Here is an 8,926-nt window from a genome sequence, read left to right on the forward strand (position 1 = left end):
CGACACGCTCGGCAAGCCAAAAGGCATGCGAACTTAGTTGTGCGGTGGACCCTCGCATTGGCCCACGCACGAAGGCTAGAAAAGCTCCTGAGAAGCGGCCCTGTTTAGCCCTGTTACATCGACGCAGACGCGCAACCCCGCATCCTCGCCTGGATGGGGAGCTGTGCCTCGTGAGCGGCAGTCGCCGCGCATGGCCCGTGCGTCTTGCAGTTCCTGAGTGGTCTTGGTGATGAACTCCTGAGCGGTGGGCGCTCCTTGCCCTGTGTTCTCCTGAGGAAAACGTGCCGCGAAGCATGCCTCCAAGTGGTGCCCGAGCGCCTCCCTCGTGATGTTGGCAAGGTCTGAGGCCCTCTAGGAGAGTGCCCCGAGCCCTGCCCGAGGAGGGCGCTGGGCACGCCTTCCTATGCGACGGAGGGAGGCGCCCCTGGAGCGGGCGCTGATCCTAACGAGGTTCCAGTTACGACGCCATCCTCCTGAGATCCTGCACGGCACATTTGCTTCTTCTTCTTGGGGAGGGCCTCAGGAGGGCCCTCGCCCTTGCTGTCGGGGTCGTCGATTGCTGCAGCTTGAAAAGCGCGCTCGAGGGAGCACACCGCGTCTCTTTCTTCGCACGGGACCGTGATGATTCCGCCGCTTCCTGGCATCTCGAGGACATTGTAGCCGTGGTGTGTCACCGCCATGAACTTGGCCCGGGCTAGATACCCGAGGATGGCATTGTATGGCAGACGGATTTGCGCGACGTCGAAGTCGATGTGCTCAGTGCGGTAGTTCTTGCGTTCTCCTAAGGTGACAGGGAGGCGGACATGCCCTATCGGTGTGGTGGAGCCGTCGGTCACTCCTGAGAAAGGCTTGGTAGGCTGAAGCTGGTCATATGGCACTTGGAGGTTGTCGAACGTGACGACGGACAGGACGTTGAGCCCTGCGCCGCCGTCGATGAGGGTCTTGGTAACTTGCACGTTGCTGATGATTGGTGAACAAAGCATTGGGAGAGCGCCAGTGGTGGCTGCGCACTTGACCTGATCTCCGAGTTGAAGGTGATGGCACACTGGGACCACCTGAGCGGGCGCGTGGCCTCGAGCTTGGGGAGGACTGCGTTCACTTCACGAGCAAACTGTTTGAAGATACGCTGCAAGGCTGGGGCCTGAGCTCCGCCCAAGATGCAGGCGATTGCACGCGGCTCCTGGAAGCCCCCACCCCCCTCGTCTTGATGGTGGTCGTCATTCCTTCTTGGTGGTGGCGGCAGCGGGGGAAGACCGGCGTTGCCCTAAGGACGATCCTCACGAGGCTGGTCCCTCCAGGCGCCCTCGCGAGGATGATCCTGCCAGCGGTCCTCACGAGGCCTGTCGCGCCACTCTTAGCGCGGGCCACGGTCGTCCCAGCGTCTGCCTCCACGTCCTCCTCCTCGGTCGTAGCCCCTGTCGCTGCTTGGGGTGTCGACCGAAGCATCCTTCGCGAATAGCTCTGAGTTCTTGACAGTCGCTGGTGTTGTGGGTGTTCAGGTTGTGGAAGGCGCAGAACGGTCGGCTGCTCTTGGATGACTCGGGCTGGTCCCTGCCTTGCTTGGTGTTCGGCTCCACTGCGACCACGGCTTCTTCCTTGCGCTTCACGTCCTTGGCCTTGGCCTTCTTCTCCTCTGCGCCCGTAGCTGGCAGCTCGAGGAGGGAGAGGCGCCCCTCTTCGGCTCTTGCGCACTTGGTCGCCAGGTTGAACAGCTCCTGAGATGTGCACAATTCCTCATGGATAGCCAGCTCCTCCTTCATCTTGATGTCGCAGACGCCGTCGGAGAACGCGGAGATGATGGCCTCGTCCGTCACCTTGGATCTTGAGGCGAGTGTTGTTCAAGCGCTGGATGTACTTCTGGAGGGTCTCTCCTGGTTGTTGTTTGATGCGGCGCAGGTCACCCGCGGCCGGCGGGCGGTCGCGAGTGCCCTGGAAGTTGGCGACGAAGCGGTCACGCATCTCGTCCCAGGAGGAGATCGAGCCTTGAGGCAGGTTCAGGAGCCACGAACGGGCGCCGTCTTTGAGTGCCATAGGGAACCAGTTCGCCATGACTTTTTCGTCGCCGTTGACCGCCTCGATGCTCAGCTTGTAGAGCTGCAAGAACTCCGCAGGGTCGAGGGTGCCGCCGTAGCGAGGAGGCAGATCGGGCTTGAACTTGCCCGGCCAAGCGACGCTACGCGGCTCGGGGGTGAAGGCGCGGCAGCCGGCCGTGGTTGCCGGGGCCTGTCTCGGAGGTGGAGCTTGGTCTTGATGAGGCCCGCGCGCCGCCACCGCAGGTAGCGCGCGGTCTTGGCGAGGCGGCGCGGGGAGCGCAGGTGCAGCTTCTCGCGGCCGAGGAATTTCTTGGCAGCTTCTCTCTTCGCGCGCGGGCACTGGGCGTGGTGGGTCGCGTCATGGGGCCGCGCGCCTTGGCGCTAAGGCACCGTCTTGGGGCAGAGGTGGTGGAGGCGCTCCATGAGCCACGTCACCCGTGGCTGGCGGAGGACGAGGCAGAGAGAGGGACGGCGCCGGGGAGCCCCCTGCGGCGTGGACGAGCTCGGCGACGCGGTCGAGCCAGTCCTCGTAGAGGTCGTCGACCAGGCGGTAGCGCAGGAGCTCGTTCGCCATGAGGAGCATGGCCTACGCGTCCATGGGAGCGCGACGTGCGTGGGACGAGGAACCGGCCGGGGTCAGCGATGGAGTGGCGGTGCGGTCGTCCGGCCGCACCGACGGGTGCAGCGAGGATGCTTGCTGCTCTTTCCCTGCCGGGCCGGTGGTGGCAGGCGACGGGGAACGACGAGGTGGCCCGCCGACGGGAGCCGTCTGAGCAACGCGAGCGGTGAGGGCAGCCCGGCGCTCAGCTCGAGCGCGGCGAGCGTCCGCCATGGAGACGACGGAGCGACGGAGCGCCGATCGACAGAAGGGAAGCTACGGCACACCCCTACTTGGCGCGCGAAATGTCGGATCACGAGTTCCGGCAAAACCCTCAAGGTTCGAACACTGGGGTGCGCGCGGAGATTTCCTCCCTACCAATCTACGCCCAAGCTTGCTAAGATCTCGCGGACGAACTCGACGGACTCGCAACACAAAGACACAAGATTTATACTGGTTCGGGCCACCGTTGTGGTGTAATGCCCTACTCTAGTGTGTGGTGGTGGATTGCCTCTTGGGGTGATGATGAACAGTACAAAGGGAAGAACGACCTCCTGAGGTTGAGGTGTTCTTGTGTTCGGTGTGTGGTTAAGGATTGGCTCAAGGCTCGCTTGCTTGTGAGCTCTCTACCATATGCCTCTAGTGTGATGGCTAGTTCTAGTTATATAGGCCCTGGTCCTCTCCCCAAATATTGAGTGGCAAGGGAGCCAACAACAACGGCCAATTTGAAAGGGGACACCTAGTACAGCTTATCCTGACAAAAGCGGTCTTCGCCTGCGAAAGGGCTCTGGTGATGACGCCGTCTTGGGCTCCACGGTGACCTCCTTCCTGCTGGCTTGCTGGTCTTGGTCTCATTGCACTGATATGGAAACCTTTGCCTGATGCCTTCGTACTCCGCGCCTGCGCTTGCCCCCTCAGCACCAAAGAGGAAACAAGGACGCTGCGCGCGCTGGCACCCGCCTGGTGTCGATCGTCATGGCTCACGTCACGAGAACCTCGCGAGGTTTGCCCCGCCTTGATATCTCTGCTCCTCGTGAGCCTGCCTGGAGAGGCCGCTCCTGAGGAGGTCTTGCGTCGCCCGCCTCACGAGGCTTGGCCCCTCGCGAGGGTCTTGAATGCCTTGTTGATGAAGATGGGCCGTACAGGCCTGCTAGCAAAGCCACGCCGCGGGCCGCAGGCAGGCAAGTCTGGGGACCCCCGTTTCCAGAACGCCGACACTCTCCTCCCCCAGATCCACCTCTCCTCTCTCCCTCTCCTTCGTTCTGGAGAGGAGACCAACGCGGTCGGCGCCGTTCTGCGTCGTTCACACGACCACCTTGTCTTCCTCGTGACCTCATCGTGTCCAACCGCTCCACCTCCCTCGACTATGCCTCCCCGACGAGCCGCAGGACGCCGGGCGCCCCCGAATGCTGCCCCGGCCTCGTCTTCCACTTCGGATCACAGGAGCTCGCCGGCGTCGATCCACTGCACAGCAGCTCCTAAACCTCCCACGGGCCTTTCTTGCACCGCACGGTGAGCCCCTCATCCTCTCCCCTCACTCCCCTGGCCTCTTGAGCTCCCGTAGCCGCCGCTCTGCTTGCGCCTGAACACGTCACCGCCGACGAGGTCGTTGCCGTCATTGTGGGCATCGTCATGCTCACCCGAGCACAACGACGTGCTCCTGGGTCTCCCAGGAGTCCGACGCAACCGCCTACGCCTCCGCTCGTGCCCCCTGTCGCCGTTCCCGCTGAACCCGTTCTCCAACCACCGCCCTCGCCGCTCGCCGCTGTCGCTGCAGACGCGCTCCGGCCAAGCCACCACCGCAGTCGGATGCGCGCGAGCCCTGCTGTGCCATAGGTTCAAACAGCGGCCGAAACGGAGCCCTGAGGCCGTTTTCCGGCCGGTTCCGGCGTGTCGCTGCCGCTAGTTTGGTCGCCGCCGGCGCACAAACGCCCGCCGACGTGGCCGCTCTGGGCCACCCGCAGGGTCACTGCTTGGTGGGCCCCAGGGGCCTCCTTGACCTGTTGACTGCGGTCAGCGCTGACAGGGCAGCGCCCAGTCGCTGACATGCGGGGTCCATCCCCTTAAGCAAAATTAAAACAGTTTAAAAATAACTTTATATGATTAGTTAAGCTAAGTAGACACTGACTGTGGGCCCCTGTTAGTTAAATAGACAATTAGTTTAACTTTAAAACTATGTTAAGGCCTCTGTCTATGACAGGTGGGACCCATTGGTCAGTTTGACCAGTCAGCGGGTCGGTTGACCTGCTGATGTCATGCTGACGTCATAATTCCATTTCTGTCAATTTAAATAATTTCAGAAAATGTTTAAAACTTTGAAAATTCATGGATAATAAACCGTAGCTCAGATGAAAATGTTTTCTACATGAAAGTTGCTCAGAACGACGAGACGAATCCAAATATGCGGTCCGTTTACCTGTCAGATGCCTCTAACTATCTGAACATTGAACATTCCCCCTTCGGTCGTTTGTCTGACATAGGTCTGGAACCGGGAATACCTTCCCGGTTGAATTCTCCCTTCACCTGTATCGTGCAGCACTATGTTAGAACACTCCTAGCGCTGTGTATTGCCATGTTATGCCTTGTGATGCCTTGTTTGCTCTGTATTTAGTCTTTCTTCCCCCTCTTCTCTCCGGTAGACCCCGAGACTGATGCTGCCCCTGTGATCGACTACGTCGACGACGACCCTTCTTCCCTTTTAGCGGAGCTTCCAGGCAAGCCCCCCCTTTGATCATCCTGATATCGCCCATTTCCTTTCTCTCATGCTTGCATTAGATTTTGCTACTGTAATTGTTTGCTCCTATTCTGATGCATAGCCTGCTCTTGGAACCTGCTTATTGTTATCTACCTGCTTATCCTAAACTGCTTAGTATAGGTTTCCATCAGTGACCCCCACCTTGTCCTTGTTGCCCCTGCTTCATCATCGAAGACCCGGTCAACGGGATCGAAGACCAAGCTCCGGCACCGCACATCACTTTCCCCTTAGTTGCTCAACACTACTGGGTTACTATCGAGTGCCGAGGGTGAGACCTCATAGGCACTTCTGATGTTAACCCTGTAGTGTAGCTATTCGGTCGTGGCCATCCAGGGCGATTCCGCCTTAAACACTTCTGATATGACTCTGTCGTGCAACCCCTCAAGTGTGAATCTCGAGGGTGGATCCTCTTACGTTCACCTTGATGATTATATCGAGTGGAATCCGTCAAGGGTGATTCCTCAAGTTTTCCCCTTGGTGTTAGACACACGGTTACTATGGTTACTTGGACTTTACAACTGTTACTTGGAAAGGCGGGTCGACCCTGAGGGGTACCCGCGAGTGATGTGGAGACGGGTTGACCTGGAGGGTGCCCGCGAGATAATTACGAGGCGTGGCCGAGCATTCTTAGCACTTGCCGCAAGCCCTCGAGATGGGGCGACGGGGTCACATCTCGTGAGTCTCTGCTTGTTACCGCGCGTTCCTAATCCACTACGATTTGGATATTTGATCCGAGGGGCCTCTGGCCTGATAGTACTAACCATCACGTGGGCATAGTATGGGCGTTCTGTGTCGTATACATTAGCCGAAGCTTAATAGACGTCGGCGACTGAGCGGCGCGCGCCGGGTTGGACTGCGTAAGCACCTGCCTTTTTGAAGGAGGTAGCTAGGTCTGCTCACCGGCCGCGTTCGCAACATGCAGGAGTTCTCGGGGCGATGGCCCATGACCCCTGGGGGCATAGGTTTAGTCCGGCGTGCTTGACCTCTCTATTAAGCCTAGGTCGGGTTGCGGCATATTGTTTGGCCGAGGCCGGGCATGACCCAGGAAAGTGTGTCTGGCCGGAGTTAATCGAGCGTGGTGGGTAAGTTGGTGCACACCCCTGCAGGGAAGAAAACATCTATCGATAGCCTATCCTACGGTAACGGACACTTGGAGTTGTATCCCGATCGATACAATTAGAACTGGATACTTGTTATGAGAATTGGATAGTATGGCTCTGGGATTGCTTTTTCGCAGGGAGTCGAGAAAGGATCTCTGGCCGAGGTTGAGAACACTACTACTACTTTACTTTATGCTACTCTTATCTCTTCTGATGCTGCAAGATGCTTGGAGCTGCTTGAAGATGCTAGTCTTCAATAGGCTAGGCTTTCCCCTTCTCTTCTGGCATTCTGCGGTTCAGTCCACATATACAGCCCATTTCATCTATACTGATGCATATGTAGTGTCGATCCTTGCTTGCGAGTACTTTGGATGAGTAATCACGGTTGCTTTGCTCCCCTTTTCCCACTTTCTTCTTCTTTCCGGTTGATGCAACCAGATGTCGGAGCCCAGGAGTCAGATGCCACCGTTGATGCCTACTACTACGTGGAGACCGTCGACGACCAGGAGTAGTTAGGAGGCTCCCAGGCAGGAGGCCTTGCCTTTTCGATCGATGTTGCTTTTGTGCTAGCCTTCTTAAGGCAAACTTGTCTAACTTATGTCTGTACTCAGATATTGTTGCTTCCGCTGACTCTTGTGTATTCGAGCTTATGTATTCGAGCCCTCGAGGCCCCTGGCTTGTAATATAAAGCTTGTATTATTTTAATTTGTGTCTAGAGTTGTGTTGTGATATCTTCCCGTGAGTCCTTGATCTTGATCGTACACATTTGCGTGTATGATTAGTGTATGATTGAATCGAGGGCGTCACATGCGGTGTCCTTTCCCAGTGACAGTAGGGGCAGCAAGGCACGTATTGTATTGTTGCCATCGAGGATAGAAAGATGGGTTTTATATCATATTGGTTGAGTTTATCCCTCTACATCATGTCATCTTGCTTAATGCGTTACTCTGTTCTTATGAACTTAATACTCTAGATGCATGCTGGATGGCGGTCGATGTGTGGAGTAATAGTAGTAGATGCAGAATCGTTTTGGTCTACTTGACACGGACGTGATGCCTATATTCATGATCATTGGCTTGATATTCTCATAACTATGCGCTTTTCTATCAATTGCTCGGCAGTAATTTGTTCACCCACCGTAATACATGCTATCTTGAGAGAAGCCACTAGTGAAACCTATGGCCCCGGGTCTATTTTCCATTATATAATATTCTATTTTACACCATATAAGTGTCCGATCTACAATTCTATTTTCCTATTTATTTTATTTTGCAATCTTTACTTTCCAATCTATACAACAAAAATACCAAAAATATTTATCTTATTATCTTTATCAGATCTCACTTTTGCGAGTGACCATGAAGGGATTGACAACCCCTTTATCGCGTTGGTTGCAAGGTTCTTGATTGTTTGTGTAGGTACTAGGTGACTTGCGTGTTATCTCCTACTGGATTGATACCTTGGCTCTCAAAAACTGAGGGAAATACTTACGCTACTTTGTTGCATCACCCTTTCCTCTTCAAGGGAAAACCAACGCATGCTCAAGAGTTAGCACGTGCGTAGAGTTGTATCGGTGGTTGATGGAACATGAGGGAATATTTGTTCTACCTTTAGCTCCTCGTTGGGTTCGACACTCTTACTTATCGAAAGAGGCTACAACTGATCCCCTACACTTGTGGGTTATCAAGACCTTTTTCTAGCGTCGTTGCCGGGGAGCAATAGCGTGGGGTGAGTATTCCTGTGTGTGCTCGTTTGCTTTATCACTAAGTAGATTTTATTTGTTGTTCTAAGTTTTTCTCTATCTTTAGTTATGGATATGGAACATGAATACCCAAAAAAATAGGTGTACTTTCTACTTATGGAGATGGGGAACCTCCTGAAACCCTTGATGATTGCTCTGTGGAAAATATTAAACACTACTTTGATAATCCTGAGAAAACCCCGTTCAACTTGATAATGGGAGACACGTTGGATCAACATGAATACTTTAGGGATTATTGCTGGAATCTAAAAGGGAAACTATTATGGGATCAAATTCATATGTTGTATTGGTATGCTTGGAATTTATGCTGGAGATATGATTATACTTGTTGCTCTAGAATGAGGCTCCACACCTTCCCTTTTCATGTAAATTTAATGATAATGAAACCTTGGCTTCTTATGCTAATGGTATATATGATTACTATGATGTGGAACGAATAGAAGAATTCGTTGCTTTTAAGGGTGCTTATGAAATTGAAGCTTTGTTTGAAAAGTGTGAAAATCTTGATGATGCTGTTTACAGACCTGAAAATTATGCTATACTTAAATATTTCTATGAGAATTATGAATATAATGCCGATATTAATGAGTTTATTGAGAAAGTCTCCGCTGTCCAAGAAGAGACTAATATTTTGCAGAAATCTATGGAAGAAGAAATTGATGACACTGTGTGCTCATT

The sequence above is a fragment of the Aegilops tauschii genome, chromosome 7 (genome assembly GCF_002575655.3).
Source record: "Aegilops tauschii subsp. strangulata cultivar AL8/78 chromosome 7, Aet v6.0, whole genome shotgun sequence".
In the NCBI taxonomy this organism is placed as follows: Eukaryota; Viridiplantae; Streptophyta; class Magnoliopsida; order Poales; family Poaceae; genus Aegilops; species Aegilops tauschii.